Raw genomic sequence first — 16,876 nt, 5'->3', positions numbered from 1 at the left:
TAAGTGGGGAGGTGGCCGCTCTGTGGGGCTTTGCACAGAGCGGCAGAAGAGGGCACCGGAGGGATTTGTTGAGGGAAAGTTCACTGGCGCCGAAGACGACCAGGAGCACCCAAGTCTCATCACTGGACTGGAACTTTGCTCGGGCCTCCTGAACTGTGTGTGCAGACACATTGCTCAGTGTCTGCGCGTCCAGACTGTGCTCCCACTGGGCCCGTGGGGCCTTGGCTTGGATGCAGCCCTGTTTTACTGCTCCCCCTATATTTCCCCTTGTTGTTTTTCTCCTCTGTAAATAAATACCTCCCTTTGTTATATCCATTGTACTTTTCCTGTGGGGGTGTGTGTTCACTCTAGGGGGTTTGGAGCAGGTGCCCCTGGAGTGGAAGGGATTTTTCCTGCTGCCTTCCTGCGCGCGCCTTCTCTTGGCCAGAGCTGCCTGCAGAGCAGACTCCATCTTGGCCACGAGGGCACTAAAGTTACACTAACACATCTGGAGATTTGAAGAAGGGTTTCATTACAGTAAACTGACCTTGGGGACACACCAGGGGCTGGACAGGGGCCCCATTGTCAAACCAAATTGTAGGCTTTGAGTAAAAAATAATCATCTCTTTTGTTCCTTTGAGTAATTCTGTCCCTGCCTTTTAGTACTATGAAGGGAATTAAATAAAAAGCAGGCAGACCCATGGATTAATGTAGCCAAAACACGTGAGAGCATAAAGCAAACCAGCCATGCTATGACAAGACTACATTGAAGAGCTCCCAATAAACCATCACCCTGTCCCCAGCAAAATAACATGTAAATCAGGACTGGGGGAAACTATTACATTTTTTATGCTTACCTGAAGGTCCTAACCAGGCAAAATGATCCTGCCTTCATAGGCCTTGTGCAGACTAGGATTTAACATGAGGTTAGCTAACACATGCTAACTAAAAGTCGAATTTAGGCAAGGTACATGTATAGGATTGCCATCTTTCTAATTGCTGGTAACCGGATGCCCTGAAGCCCTGCTCCGCCTCTTTCCCCAAGGCCCCACCCCCCTCCTCCATCCCTTCCCTCAAGGCCTCACCCCCTTCTCCACCTCTTCCCTTGAGGCTCCACCCTGTCACTCATTCCACTGCACCCCATCACTCACTGGATAGTTTCAGTGATGCAGGCAGAAGGTGGCCCCAACTAAGCAGGGGCTGATATGGATTAATGACACGGTGCCTCCACTGACTCCACAGTAACCGGACTTTTGATTCAAGTGCCATTCAGGGTTGCCAGGTCCCCTTTTCGACAAGAATTTCCAGTAAAAAACTGGGCACCTGGCAACCCTAAATGGCACCCGGACACAGAAGCCAAAAACTGGATTGTACGGGTAAAACCCAGACGGGTAACAACCCTATGCATGTGCTTTGAAAACATAATGAGCTGGTGAAGTTAAAGTCTAGTGGGGAGCAAGGAATTGCCTTATTTTTATTTATTTCCCCTCATGGTACTAAAGGGTGGGGAAAAATGGTTTAATACTAATCTAGAAAAGGCTATTCAAGCCACCACTCCATAAAAAAACTACCCTGTGGCATCACTTATCACCTAGTGCTGTATACTTGGCTGAAAGGAAGGACTAGGTGCCTAATGTTCCCATCCAATATCTTTGGTTTATGCAGGCTCACTCCTCACTCCAGTACCTAGAGGGAGGCCAGCAAGCAGGGAAGGATCATGGCTTCCTCATCTAGGATGATCTGGGGGTCAGGGCAATCAGTGGCCCTTTACCACTCCCATAGAGCTGCGCCGGCTCCTGCTCTCCCCAGGGGACAGAGGCTAGAGAATACCACATAAGACTTTGGGAACAGCCAGAGCACAGGCTCTGGGGAAAATAAGAACCGCTCAGGTAGAAAAAAAATAGTGTGAAAGAAGACACAAAATGCATCTATTCCAGCTGAGCAAATGTGTTCAGGTGGTTTGCGCTGACCTTTTTGGTCATACTGGATACTCTCAACCAATTAGAGGACCAGAAGAAATAGCATGTGACTTCAACCATTTGCCTCTCACCATTATTGTTAGTTGTTTGCATTACAGCATCACCTAGAGGTCCCAACCAAGATCTGTGATAAGTATCTTATGTACATAGGAGACAGTTCTAAATAAATGAGAGAGAAAAAGAGGGGAAAGTTAGAAAGGAAGGATTATTACAGATAGGGATTTAATATCTTTTTCTTCTGTGTTTATACAGCACCTAGCACAAAAGCGACCTGGTCCATGATGTGGGCTCCCAAGCAGTACTGCAATACAAATAAGGCACAAAGGTCTGTAGCAGAACTGGGAACTGAGGCTTTCCCAAGCCCTACTCTAGTGCCTTCCGCTCCAACCATCTAACCAATCTCAGTTTAAAATTCAAAAGACACAGAGAAAAGCCTTTGCAGCATGTCCATGGACATCCAGATAGAGCTAAATGCTTGATGAACTTCAATACCAATTTCACTGATGTGACAAGATCATACAATGTACTGTGTGCAAAACCCTGCAAAATTGGAGGTAAATTTTGAGTGTGTTTTAATTTTGCATTGGATATTTTGCACAGATCTGAAATTCTGAAGGCTGACCAAATGTGCATTTTCTTATGAGAAAAATTGCACGTGACCTTTTCAAAGCCTTTTTCTGCTACACCTTAAAAGCAAACAAGAGTGAATGTACTGTATCTAACAGTCAAAACCTTTGCTGTCTTCCAGCAGATACACACTACTATAATGAAGTTACTTGGTCATCAAACATAAAGAATATGTTGCAAAGAATCCTGTGGCACCTTATAGACTAACAGAAGTTTTGCAGCATGAGCTTTCGTGGGTGAATACCCACTTCTTCGGATGCAAGCAGAGAATATGTTGTCTTTTTCTGAGGCTTCAAAGCGCTTTTTAATAAAAAATGTACAAAGCAGAGTAAAACAGCAGTTAATACCTTCATTACTATCTGTCAAAAAATGACAGTCATATAAGAAAGTGAAAGAGCCCAAGTGAATGAGTGGACAGCTTATGCAAATTACTTTTACAGTGATTTCCAAACAGGTAAGGTACAGTTTAAGCCTTCAAATTCCAACTTGAACTTCTTGCCAATGGCAACATTAATATTGGCACTGCAAAATCTTTTACCTTTTATATTCTGTCGTTAATGTTTTTGAGTTTGAATTACCTTGGCAAATGTTTGGGTTCATACTGTCCACAATGATACCTACTGAGAACTGTTGCCAATAGTAGTGTTCTGGCCTGTAGAATTCAGCCTTATCTTATTTGTTTTCTAGGAACTTCAAAAATTAACAGACTTCTTTTTTCCTGCCTCAGGCATATCACAGTTTAAAACCAGAAACAAAATGCTGACCCAACCACTGGTTCCAAGACATGATCCTGGGGCCTCAGCATAATATTTTCCAGGCTCATCCCCATAATAAATTACAATTTTATGATAGTTCTAGTAACATATGGTGAATGAAAAACACTTTTTGTAAATTAAGCAATATAGTTTCCATTAACAATTTACAATACTTTAGGCCTAAATGTTTGTTTAATACAGTTTCTGCTGAATTATTTAAAATACTCTCCTCCTTTCTGTTTTAAGTTATAAATCTGAATTAAAAATACTATTGCTAGTGAGGGTATCATATCTTAAATGAAATGTCCTAAATATAAATTAAATAAACAGCAACAGCATTATACTTGAGAAGCCATAGGTTCCCAAATACATGTTTGCTGTTAAAATTCATTAATGAATATTTACATACCAGGTAACTATTCCTATGCTAGCCAATTGTCTGTGTTTAATCCAAGGGGATGAACAAAGATAAAGCAAGAAGTTTATGAAATCACCTACTCAGGCTTATTGGGGGAAATTATTTTTAAAAGTGTTAATAGTTGGCATTGTATTTGTTCAAGAATAAGTAGTTGATAGGGTCTAAATATTGCCATATTCAATCTGTTTGCAGCCTTGAACCTGTAATGAGTTCCATGTAAGAGGATCCTTTCTCTGCACGCAGCTCATTACAGGATAGTGGCAACAATTGGTAGCATGATGACTCAGTGGTGTAAAATGTAAATCTGTATCTACAATAGCTATCACAATAAGTTCTAGATCCAGGGTCTGTCATTTTGCTTTGAATTAAAAAGTAATTGTTTTAACATAATTAAGAATTTGGGCCCAAGACATGGAAAAATGAGGTGATAGTTTATTTAACAGAGAACATCCTGACCTTTACCTAATGTATTGTGTATTTTGTACAGAATTAAATAGAATAAATCTCAGTACATCTGCTTATATGTGCTTACTCAAGCACTGTCTCTGTTATCACAAGGTATGCATAGTAAATTGGAAGTATTCACTCTCATATTGAATTCTGGTGCCATCCACTGTTGAGAATGCAGAATTGCAACACAAGCTCCTGGTTTCCAAATCTCAACATGAGAAAGATTCCACTCTTTATGATGATTCCTCCCTGCTTAATATATAACTTCCCCTTCCCCTCATTATTATTAATTTGTATTACCATAGTTTCAGTGAGTCCCAATTGTACACCAGGGCCACAATTTGCCTAGGCACTGTACAAATACAGAACAAAAAGGCAGCTCCTGCCTCAAATAACTTCCAGTATAAATATAGGACAAGAGACAACATATGTAGATAAAGAAAGACCAGTGGAAAAACACAAGGCAACAATGAGACAATATTGGTCAGCATGACAGACTGGTGGTTTCAGCATACCAGTAGCCTAACTTACGTTTTTTTGTTGTTTGGGGTTTTTGTTTGGTTGGTTGGTTGGTAGGCAAGCTTCAAGGCATAGGAGAGTTTTAAGGACATATTTGAAGGAGGATAATGAGTTAGTTTGTGGATATTTACACAAATACCCCCAAGTGCAGTGGGCAGTCTGGGAGAAAACGCAAGGTGCTTGGTTGAAAATATAATAAGTGGGTGATGAAGGCTGGCATTGTGGCCTAATCATAAGCAGGAGTTGACATCTGGACAGCAGATGAGAGATGATAATGTGGGGATAGGTTGTGAAGAAACGTAGCTTATGTTTGATGTACTAGAGAAGCAGGAGCCAGTGGAGGGATGCAAAAAAAACAGTGTTATGCTCAAAATGACGGGCAAGGAAAATGACCTTTGCTGCAACATTCTGAATGGGTATGGGTGGGGCAAAATTGCATTTGTCAAGGCCAGAGAAGAGGATGTTGTAGTAATCAAGACAAGAGCATGGATGAGAATTTTAGCTGTGTGGATGGAGGAAAGGTCGTATCTTAGAGATGTTATTCAGAAGAATCTGCAAAACTTAGATATAGCCTAGCTGTGAGGACCTAGAGAAAGGTCCGAGTTGAAGATGGCCCTCAGGTTACTGGCCTCAGACATAGGCATAGACATGGTGGTGGTGTCCACAGTGTTTGAGAAAGGAGAAAGCAAGGAGGGTTTGTGGAGCAAAGATTAGGAGCTCTGTTCTAGCCATAGTGGGCTTGAGCCAATGACTAGATATCCATGAGGAGATGTCAGAGAGCCAGGCTGAGTTTTTAATTTGTCAGAAGGAGAGAGTTCCAGAGTAGAGAAGTAGATTTCTGAATCATCGGCATAGATATGGTAGTTGAATTTGTATTTGTGGATGATATTACCCAAAGATAAGATGTAGAGAGAGAGAAGGGAAGAGGATCAAGGACAGAGCCCTGAGGAACCCTCCCAGAAAGCTGGAAGAGGGATGAGAAGGATCCTCTAAAGGACACTCTGAAGGAATGATTAGAGAGGTATGAGAAGAACCAGGAGAGGACAGAGTCACAGAAGCCAAGAGTGGACAAGATTTCAAGAAGAACATGGTCAGCTCTGTCAAAGGAGGCTGACATGTCAAGGAGGATGAGGATGGAGTACTGGTTCAGAGATTTGGCAAAGAAGAAGTCATTAGAGACTTTGGTGAGAGTGGTTTCAATTGCATATAAGGGGCAGAAGCAAGTATGGAGAGGTTTTATGATGGAATTGGAGGAGAGCAACTCCAGACAGCAATTGTAGGCAGTGAATTAACTGAGTTTAGAGCTGGGGGTCAATAGAGAGGCAAGTGGGGGGTTGTAGTGGGGCAGCAGCCCCACTCCATGAGAAAAAGGGCTGGAACAGGCCAGAGAGGCTGCGCAGACCAGCAGCCAATCAGCAAAGGCTTGTGGAGAGCCAATCAGGGCAAAGAAAGAGGCAGCCAATCAGGGCTGGACTGGGCCCTATATAAAGGCTGCCTAGCAAAGGAGAGGGTAGTCTCTCCCTGACTAGCAAGGGAGGAGGACTGGCTCTGGAGGTAGTGCCTTGGACAGAGCAGTTCTGGGCAGGCTCAGGGGAGCAGAGAAGAGCTCTGGCCCAGTTACCTGCCAGGCTGTGGCCCCTGCTAAAAAGGGTCGAGAAGGTGCATGGGGCCAAAGGGGAAGTGGCCCAGGGAAGATAGGCGGACAAGACGGGAGAGAAGGAGAGCAGAGAGAGGCTGCTGCTAGGGTGTCCCTGAGTCAGGATCCAGGGTAGCGGGTGGGCCTGGGTTCCCCCCTTCTCCCTCTTGCACTGCACCTGGCCACAGAGGAGTGTGGCCGAGATAGAGTGCAACTTGCCCTGAGGTGAGGGGCTAGACTTTAGGGTTGTGGTTCACCACTGAGGCAGGTGCAAGCCGAAGGACTGTTATTAACTCCCCTCCCTCCCCTGGAAGCAGGTGAGAATGGAGTAGTGGGTGCTGCTGGAGGGCAATGTCCTGAAGTGGACACCGCCGACCGGGGAGCAAGGCGGTTCCCAAATGAGCAGAGCAGACAATGGATGAGACACCATGTGCAGAGGATGCTCCACAGCTGACAAGAGCTAATTCCCAGAGCAACCAGCAGGAGGCGCCAGCGGTGGTAAGTCTAAACCCCGTTACATGGGTCAAGCGTTTTTTTTGCTTTTTTTATTTTTTTTTTTTTAAGATAGGAGAGGCTAAAGCATGCTTGTTTTGTGAGGGGAAAGCCAGAGAAGAGTGAGAATTTTAAGGAAAAAAGTAAAGGAGGGGATGATCCTATTGGGATCCAGGGCAATCAGGAGATGGAATGGGATGAAGTCATTAGGGCTGTGTGGGTTTTTTTTGTTTTGTTTTGTTTTTTTTGGGGGGGGGTTTAAAGCAATTACATAATGACGATTCAAGTGTGCGAATCATGGAGCACGTTTTTTCTCTTGTAATGTTTATTTGTATTGTAGGTGATCATTAACAACAAAACAGACATACAGCATTTATAATCCAAAGATAGATTTAAACTACATAGTGAGTCACCCGTTTCCCACAGTGAGGTGAACCCAAAACTTGTCACTGATTTTTGCACCCTCTTAATCTTCCTGTTTATTCTATGCTTCATTAAAGTCAATCTCCGCTGGACAGACTGTCACTCAGGCTTGGGTTGTCCTGCTGTCTGCTCTCTCCAGAGAGCACCCTTCATCCTGATAAATGGTCTATTAGCAGAGCCACATGACTGAGAGAGACATGCTCCTGAAGCTAAATAGATTACAGGCCTGTTCGCTCCAAACTGTCTCAATAGAAGGTAATAAGCATGATCATTAAAGTGGGCTTTAGAACTAGAGGAGGCTTTTTCCTAATGACAAGATTAAAACATACTGTTAATTTATAATGTGCAACATAAGAGTAATACAGATTAGTTTTAATAAATGCATGAAGAAAATACATCGAGTTAATTACTATAATGCACTTAATAATGTAATGGATGCTACAAGATAGTTCAGGTCAGGGGCCCTCAAATTTTTTCAGTGTGGACCACACATTAACACAGAAATTGTCTTGTGCACATATCCCCTCCCATTCAGGATACCTTAATATTCTTGAGCAACTACAGCAATTATAGTCATGGAAAAGTGGTAGTTGGAAAAATATATTCTATATTTTAATGTATTTTTGCTGCTGCAAATAAGGTGGTGGAGTCAGTGTGCAGTGACCAACAAACTCACTGCAGACCACCTGCAAACGCTGTGTGGGTCACAATTTGGGAGCATCCTGATTTAGCTGGCACTCCAGTGGTGTACAGCCTGTGGTCCAGAGCCCATTTGTGGCACTTAAGGGCAGGTGCAGCTCTAGGGATTTTGCCGCCCCAAGCACGGCAGGCAGGCTGCCTCTGGTGGTTTGCCTGCAGAGGGTCCGCTGGTCCCGTGGCTTTGGTGGACCTGCCGCAGGCATGCCTGCGAGAGGTCCTCCAAAGCCGCGGGACCAGCGGACCCTCCACAGGCACGCCTGCGGGAGGTCCACCGAAGCCGCAGGCAAACTGCGGGAGGCAGCCTGCCCGCCGCCCTCGCAGCGCCAGCAGAGCGCCCCCCGCGGCTTGCCGCCCCAAGCACGCGCTTGGCGTGCTGGGGCCTGGAGCCGTCCCTGCTTAAGGGCCATCAAGTTAAAAAGAAAATTAGTATTTATTTATTAATTGAAAATGTGCTCCCTGAGCGATGCTCTGTGGGAACTAAACTTAAGTATTTCAAGCAGCCCTGTTCCTCTAAGGAGGAGAGCTGGGGTACTGCCTCCAGGGCCGGCTTTAGGCTGATTCCCCCAAATCAGGCCCTGCGCCCTAAAGAAGAGCACCTAACTTTTTAATTTTTACTCACCTGGCGGCAGTCCGGGTCTTCGGCGGCACTTCAGCAGCATGTCCTCTTCAGCGGCATTTCCTTCAGTGCCGTGGAAGACCCAGAGTGGGTAAAGGACCCGGAGCGGGTGAAGGACCCACCGCCGAAGACCTGGACCGCTGCTGGGTATTCAAATTGGGCCCGGCACTTCCTAAAGCCTCCTACCATTTTACCCAGAGCAGCTCTGGTGTCAGTGAGGAGTGCTCTAAGCAACTGCTGTCCCTTCCCTGCTGCAGCTGCTCTGCAGTTACGGTGCTAGCTGCCTGCTGCATTAGAGGAGGGATGAAAGTAGCAGCTCTGGTTGCTCCATTTTCTTCTTCCCTGCCAGGATGTGGGAGCCCCCAGGAGTGCAGGACAGGCACTGCACTGGCTCTGCCTGACTTTAGGGGAGCATCTAGCAAGGGATAGGTCTCCTCCCAAGCCACACAGCCATCCAAGCTATGCCAAGAGATGAGGAAAAAGAGGAGAAGCTGGGAACCAACAACCAGGTACAACTCCCTGATTCTCTGCTCCAGCCCCATAGCTGATTAGAGTCACCAAGGGTACTGCCTTAGTGGTGCAAGAACAGGGAGAGGAGCAGCATAAGAATGGCCATACTGGGTTAGACCAATGGACCATCTAGCCCAGTATCCTGTCTTCCAACAATGGCTGGTGCCAGATGCTTCAGAGGGAATGAACAGAACAAGGCAGTTAGCAAGAAATCCATCTCCTGTTCTCCAGTCCCAGCTTTTGGCAGTTAGAAGTTTAGGGACACCAGAGCATGGGGTTGCATTCTCAACCATCTCCATGAACTTAGCTAATTCTTTTTAAAACCCTCTTATACAAAATCCTCTGGCTTTCACAACATCTACTGGCAATGAGTTCCAAAGGTTGACTGTGCATTGTGTGAAGAAGTACTTTCTTATGGTTGTTTTAAACCTGTTGCTATTAATTTAATTTGATGACTCATAGTTCTTGTGTTATGTGAAGAGGTAAATAACACTTTCTTATTTACTTTCTCCACATCATTCATGATTTTATAGACCTCTATCATATCTCCTTTTAGCTGTCTCTCTTTTCTAAGATGAACAGTGCCAGTCTTTATAGTTTATTGTCGTATGGAAGCTGTTCCATACCCCTAATAATTTTTCTTGCCCTTCTCTGTACCTCTTCTAATTCTATATATCTTTTTTATGAGAGGGCTGTCCAAAACTGCACACAGTATTCAAAGTATGGGCATAGCATGGATTTGTATCGTGGCATTATGATATTTTTGTCTTATCTATCCATTTCCTAACGTTAGCTTTTTTGACTGTTGCTGCACATTGAGCAGATGTCAGAGCACTATCCACAATGACTCTTTCTTGAGTGATAACAGCTAATTTAGAACCCATAATTTTGTATGTATAGTTGGGATTATTTTTTCAATGTGCATTAGTTTTACTCCAGGGGGAATTCTGTGCCACTGTGGATGCACAGAATTAATGTCCCACACAGATTTCTTTGCTTCCCCTGCAGAAAAATGACTTCTGACAGGGAAGCAAAAGGAAGCCGCAAGAGCAGTCACACATTCCTTCCCAGCAGCTTGGGCAAGCTTGGGCACATGTTTTCACATGCCCAGAGCAGCTGGCAGATAGTAAATCACCATGTGGGGGAGGCGCTGGGGACACCCCAGCCAGTGGCTTTTACTCTGAGCTGGGCTCAGCAGCTAGTCCCAGCTGGTTTGGGGGTATGGAGGACTGGTCTTCCTCTTTTCCTGCAAGGAGCGTCCAGGGCCAGGTCAGACCCACCCTCAGAAACCTCACCCTGCTACCAGAAGCTCCACCCTGCTCCCTGCCCGCATCACTCCTCACCTGTGGGGGGGGGGAAGGGTCACTGTACAGGGAGTTGCTCCTGTGAGCCCAACCCCCATACATCTGGGCCCTCTCAGACCCTTCCCTCAACCAAAACCCAATCCCACCAAGCCTCACCCCTGCACCTGGATCCCCCTACACCTAGACCCCCCTACTGATCCAACCCCTGCACCCAGACTATCCCCCACACTCAAACCCCCACACCAATAAGCCTCATCCCTCTTCACCTGGCCCACCCTTATGAGCCCCCAGACCTCCACACCATTGAGCCCCAACCAGCTGCACCCAAACCCCAACCCTACCAAGCCTCACTCCCCCAGGACCCAGAGCCCACCTTCCCCGAGCCCCAACCACCTTCACGTGGACCCCCCTGCAGAGTGCCATTGCCCCTGCACCCCCCCCCCCCCCATGAGCCACCCACGTCCAATTTCCCCACACACATGGGCGGCAGGTTTGTATAATTTTTGGTGGTGCCCAAGTGGCTCTGTCCCATCCATAAGATGCCTACCCCTACCTTATGCTTCAGGGGGACGTGGGGTCCAGGGTGGGCTGGGGGGTTAGCGGGGTGCCTGGCGCCGACAGCAGCGAGCAACCCTGCTCCGCCCAGCCTCTTCCCACACCGCCCCCACTCCACCTCTTCCCCGAAGCCCCTGCCCCTGAGCAATGCCGGGAGCTGGCGAGGTTGAGCAGAGTGGGCTGGGGCCAGGTCACTCGCTGCTGCCAGTGCCAGGCCCCCCGCTAACGCCCCAGGCTGCCCTGGACCCCATCACCCCCTGAAGCACAAGGTAGGGGTAGGCACCACCATGTTGTGCGACAAACACTTGACAAAATTACTGGACTTCGTGATGGACAATGCAGGCAGGTGGGTATTATGTCATTCAATCATTCAACCCATAAAATTGCACACATTTTGCCTTAGTGAAATTAAATATCCAGAGAATTACTGGGCCTGTGATGATGGTGACCAGGGCTTGCTCACCTGTGGCTCCCCCTCCCTGTGCTGTGGAGGCACAGCCAAGCAGGTCTGCATCTGCAAGCAGGCACCCTGCCTCAGGTGCAGCTCCCATGGGCCCTGCTAGCCAATAGACTGGGAGCCTCCTGGCCAATGGAATGGGCTGGGCTGGGCTGGGGGGCGGAAGGCAAAGGGGGAGATTGTAGGGAGCTTTGGAGGAGGCGAGGCAGTGGGGGAGGGGAGTGGTCTGGCACAAAGGGGAGGGCTCTCTGGAGAGGAGTGACAGGGGTCATTGGGAGTCTCTCGAGGGGGCAGAGGGTTGTGTGGGTCTCTGTGGGGCAGGGGGCTGTGATGGGCGGAGCCAGCCGCAACCTGGGTCTGCTCTATGGGGGGTGTTGCTATAGTCCCCTCAGGAAGCACCCCCGTCCTGTGTATTTTATGCCAGCCCCGGGGTGCCCATTGCTGCTCCTTTCCCTGCCCACGGCTCCATCTGTCTGTCCCCACAACCCCCCAGCTGTGTCCGTGTGTCTGTCTGTCCCTACAACCCCCCCGGCTGTGTCAGTCCGACAGGAACAGACCCTGCCGCTCGCTCTGCCCAGGGCTGAGAGCCGCTGCCTGTGGCTCCCTCCCACTCCCTGCTGTGGAGATGTGGCCAGGCAGCTCGGCACCACCCCCTGCAGCTCCCATTGGCTGGGGTTCCCGGCCAATGGGCTGTGAGCCGAGTCAGCGCTGGGGCCTCTCCGGGGCTGGAGGGAGCTGCTTGTGGGGAGCAGGGGAGCTGCCCCTGAGGTGAGAGCACCCCACATTGCCGACCCCTGGCGCGGGGACCCCCAAAGCACAGGGCCTGGGGCCCAAACATTGGTGGAGCTGGGCCCACCTTTGGGAATATTGCTGGAGCATGGGCCCCACGGGCCCATATAACTCGCCGCCTATGCCCACGTAGAACCCTCTCACCCCACACCTGGATCCCTCCACATTTGGATGCTGCTGGGCTGAGCCTGCCTGCCTACACTTGGTGGCTGACACAGAGCGGCAAGGCCCTAGGATGTTTCTGGGCAGGCCAGCCCTTGTGCTGTGTCGGGGTCAGGAGCAGCCTCCCTGTGAAGTCTGTGCCCAGAGGTGAGGGGCTGCAGGAGGGTCTCCCACCTCCAGGCAGCCAGTGGCCTGCACTCCCCACTGCCATGCTGGAGTTTCCACATTTACTCATTGATAAATAAAATGTGCAGAATTTTAAAATATTGTGTGCAGAATTTTTATTTTTAACACAAAATTTCCTCAGGTGTATACTTGGGGGTATACATTAACCATGAGCCTCTATGATGGTGCTTTAAAAAAGTTTCCATTCAGCTTGCAAGCATTTCACCCTAGTGACTGTTCTCCCCTTTTATGAAATATGTTCAGTCCTCATACTGAAAGGCTGGACACTAGAGATCTAAATTTAGCATTTCTGAAGCTCTCTAGTAGGCATTATTTACCAGAACTAGAGCACTTTAGCCCAGTCCTGTGACTGGGCATATAGTGGGCATAGCGTTTTCTGCTGTGAGCAGTCACGTTGAACTCAAGGGGATTGTTCAGGACAGTAATACTATGCCCTGCATTACAGTTTCAGGATCAAGTCCTAAATGTCAAGGTGTTTGAGAAATCCTATTATTTAAATAGAGATTCATTCACACTCTAGAATCCTGAGTAATCCATGATCAATGCATTTAAAAATCCTCTAAACAAAAGGCTGGCTGTAGTGCTAGCTGTAAATTTCCAGAAAATTAAAAACCTTGGCTCCCTCTAGTGTTGGGTTGTGCGTGTGGTGTTTTTGTTTTGTTGAGAAGAACAAATCTTTCCTTTAGCAGTCTTGATTAGCCCTAGGTTTCTGGAAGAGAAGCATTCTTCACTGCAGCCAAGCCTTGTGCTTTACAGCAAAGTGACCTAGCCACTAACTAATTTGCCAAGATAGGCCCCACCACTGCTGTATATAAAGTATGGACAACAAAGTGCTTTTATGCTATCACCTGAATGCTATTATCTCTTTTCCCTTGAGGGCCTCTTCCCAAAGCTTGTCTTTGAGAAATGTTAAAAGAAAAACATAATGCATGTTTATGTTGGGGTTTTTTTCCTGTCAGCCTCTTTGGTATTGCCTTTCTCTTTATTACTGGGGAGGGTTGGGAACTAGCTGAGCACCTCCTCAATCCCCATGGAGCTAGAACTATGGGTCACATGGCCTGAGCAGCCTTCTCTTCCAGCAGTCCCATGGCCTTCATGGTCTGAGGAACCCTGACATTGTCAGCAGTTCCTGTCTGTGAGCTCTTTTTGTGGGGATAAGAGTGTAACTTTTGAGGGTGGGAGATTTGGGTAGGATAACAAAGTAGGGAGTTGGGTGAGGGGCAGGCACCTGGTAGCACATTCTTCTTTGTTGGCTGATTAATGCCTTTCTGGCCTATTAAACCTAACACCCACAGCAACCTCACCTGATGTCTTTTGCAGCAGTAGAGGGATTGGAAGAAGCCATATGGTCCTGGCTGCTGGCCTCTTAATCCCATGTGGGGCAGAAACCCTGGGTGGGAGGTGCCTTATATAAAGAGGGGTCCATCACCTGAAGGGAACATGGTGGGGGGGGGGGGGGTAGTTTACACTGATATACATTTTTAAAGGAATGAATAAAGGTAAGTTGTGGGATGCTTGGGGAGTCTTTATGGAAGGGAGAAACAAATTAAATAAAATAACTAAAAAGTAATGGGCTGAAAACTCACGGTCACTTTTTCCCAGGGATTGAGCAAATGCTAAGGGAGCCCAGGGACTATGGTGTGATAAGGAATTTTTTTAATAATTAAAAAGTTAAACATTTTAATGATTCAGAACCTCCAGCTGTGCACATTGCAAACCCATGTAACCATGTGATACTGTCATGCTTGTTATAATAGAAATGTTGGAAGGCTGTGATGAGTGAACAACTGGTGAAATGACAGTACAAGAGTAAAGAGTGAAAGATGAACTATTGAGAGGGGAAAAGATTTTTAGTCAGATTATTTAAAACTCTTTGCTAATGTCTATTTGGCTTGAAGGACAGAGAAACATTGTGAAGAAAGGACATTTTTGAGATTTAATGCAACACCCCTGTCCTTTTCATGAAAGTGAGACCTCGCAATATAGAAATCCTGAGGCATCCAGGAAGTCGTCCAACAAAACGAGAGAAGATCAGACTTGACATTTTTGATACTCTTAAAGTAAGCTATTCAGAGAGCATTCACTTTTCTTTCTGTATCGGGCTCTTTCAACCAGCAATGGGCTTGCAACAATGCATTATAGTACACCTATGTGCTTGGAGATCTATGGATGAAAAGCGCTCTGTAAGGGGAAGGAATGATTATTTTTATAAGTTTTTAGAAAGGGGGCTTGAGATGAGAGGATGCCTGATCCCTTTGAGATCTGTATTGTTTACATTAAGGTGGTGTAACCATGTTGGCCAGCATCAATACAAGATTTCCAATCCCAGTTTAAAATGGGGATTTCACTCTCCTGATAAAGCCTGACAATATGATTATATTAAAACAGACTGAGTGGTAATTGGATTCCCCCACTGTCCTTTATCTTCCTCATTTTTATTTTGACTATCAATTTTCCACAATTTTTGCTCTTAGTTTTGAAGGGGATAAGATTCATCTGTTTCATCCACATAAATATTATAAATGTGTTCATTTTATTAAGTTTATTCAGTATAAATGACCAATGTTGTCATTTACACTCAGGGCATTTGAAAATAATACACTGGAAAACTCTATATTGTATAGTCTTACAGAAAATGTCATTGATTGCATGTTATCCCACTTCTATATGTTTAAGCACCCTAATTACTGCAGTTATTTACATTTAGAAGGTTACCTTCAAAACCAAAAAGCTAGAAACTTTGTTTTTCTTTAAATGAAAGCTTAAATTCTGTAGAAATTTTTGAGGTGCTCAGAAAACACCTTTGACCCTCGCTGGGCGTGTGATAGAGCTGTTCAAAAAATGTAAATAATCTGCCACAATCTGTGTTGAAATTTATTAAAATTTCAACCATCTTTAGTTATAACTCCAGGCTGAGAACCCTGGCTCTACAATGTGACAAGAATTAGCTTGCCAGTGGGTGTCACTGTTTTACTGGTATCTCCCTTGCCTGGAAACTTATGGCCTATTTTGTGGCTGTGTTATAAATTCCTAAAAATATTATTTACGAAAGAAATGTCAACATACTTCTGTTTTATCCAGTTTTGCTCTCACTGACTGAAGTTAAATGTTTGTGTTTTGGCTGAAAACTGAATCTGGTATATTCTATATATTGCCTTAACAGTCACTCTATACTGACATACTGCTGCTCTGGCTATGAAATTCAGAAATACAAATTATTAGGCCTTCAAGAAGACTGGTGCAGGACAGAGCAGCTCTGTTTTGTCAGGGGTTAGGGAAGAGCCTTTTCTATTAAGTCATTCCTTAGAAATCAGCTGCAATATTAAAAAGAAAAAAAGGGTGACTCTTACAGACTAGAGAGTAGTAACTTGGTTTTGTGTAGCTGGCAGTGAACAGTCAGGTGTCAAAAGTAAAGTAATCTAATGAAGTCATACTCTGGACATTCATTCTCATAAGGGTCAGGATAAAAGGATTTGGACATTAAAAACAGCCACAATTCACTCTGTAAATGATAAGCAACCAATATTAATTTTTAGCCAATACACATTTGACATAATGGTTTATGTACATTTAAAAAAAAAAGAACAAAAGGTATTTCCTTACCAAAATTTTATGCAAATAATATATAAACTGTTGCTAAGCTAACATCACATTATCTATGTTGAGTGTGAAAGGTCAATGCAAGGACAACACAGAATGAAAACCTGCAGCAGGGTAAAAGCACATAGAACTGATCTGATGGTGTGACTGGAAGTCCACATAAAGAATGAATGAGAAGGGATTGCATGTCAAGGACATGAAGCTTCTAGAAGCTTTATGCTAGGTCATAAGGGGGACAGAGGGCTGCACATCCAGGCGTGTGGCTAGCTGCTGCATTTTCAGTTTCAGCATGGGAAGAAGAAAGGCTGTTTAGTTTTCTGTATCTTCATATAGATGATGGAATAAGGGCTGTAATTCTACTCTAAGAGAAACTAGTGCAAAGGAGGACTAGAGACTGAAGCTGATCCAGGCTGCCTGGACAGAGCTGGACCCCAAATTCTGATTAAAGTAGGATGACTTATCAGAGCCGTAACTAGGGATTTTTGCCCTCGACACAAGGGACAGGGGCAGCACGTCCGGCTCTTCGGCGGCAGGTTCCTCTCAGAGGGAAGGACCAGCCGCCTAATTGCCGACGTTTTTCGGTGCCAAATTTCCACTGAAGAGCCGGACATGCCGCCCCTCTCCCTTGCCGACGACTGGCGGCAATTTGGTGGTGGGTCCCTCAGTCCCTCTCGGAGGGAAGGACTTGCCGCTGAATTGCCGCCAAATGAGAGACTTTCT

General features: G+C 46.0%; 1 long non-coding RNA gene across 1 annotated transcript; it reads left to right on the top strand.

The window, feature by feature from the left end:
- Positions 1-1,662: 1,662 nt before the first annotated feature.
- On the top strand, positions 1,663-7,585 carry LOC120373621. The gene is made up of 4 exons (XR_005585606.1): positions 1,663-2,512; positions 2,707-3,039; positions 6,681-6,861; positions 7,356-7,585. It is a non-coding gene; the product is annotated as an uncharacterized LOC120373621 (long non-coding RNA).
- The last annotated feature ends 9,291 nt before the right edge of the window (positions 7,586-16,876 follow it).

Source organism: Mauremys reevesii, linkage group 10, assembly GCF_016161935.1.
Source record: "Mauremys reevesii isolate NIE-2019 linkage group 10, ASM1616193v1, whole genome shotgun sequence".
Classification (NCBI taxonomy): Eukaryota; Metazoa; Chordata; order Testudines; family Geoemydidae; genus Mauremys; species Mauremys reevesii.
Note: the sequence above shows the minus strand (reverse complement) of the source record. Positions and strands in the feature narration are given on the sequence as shown.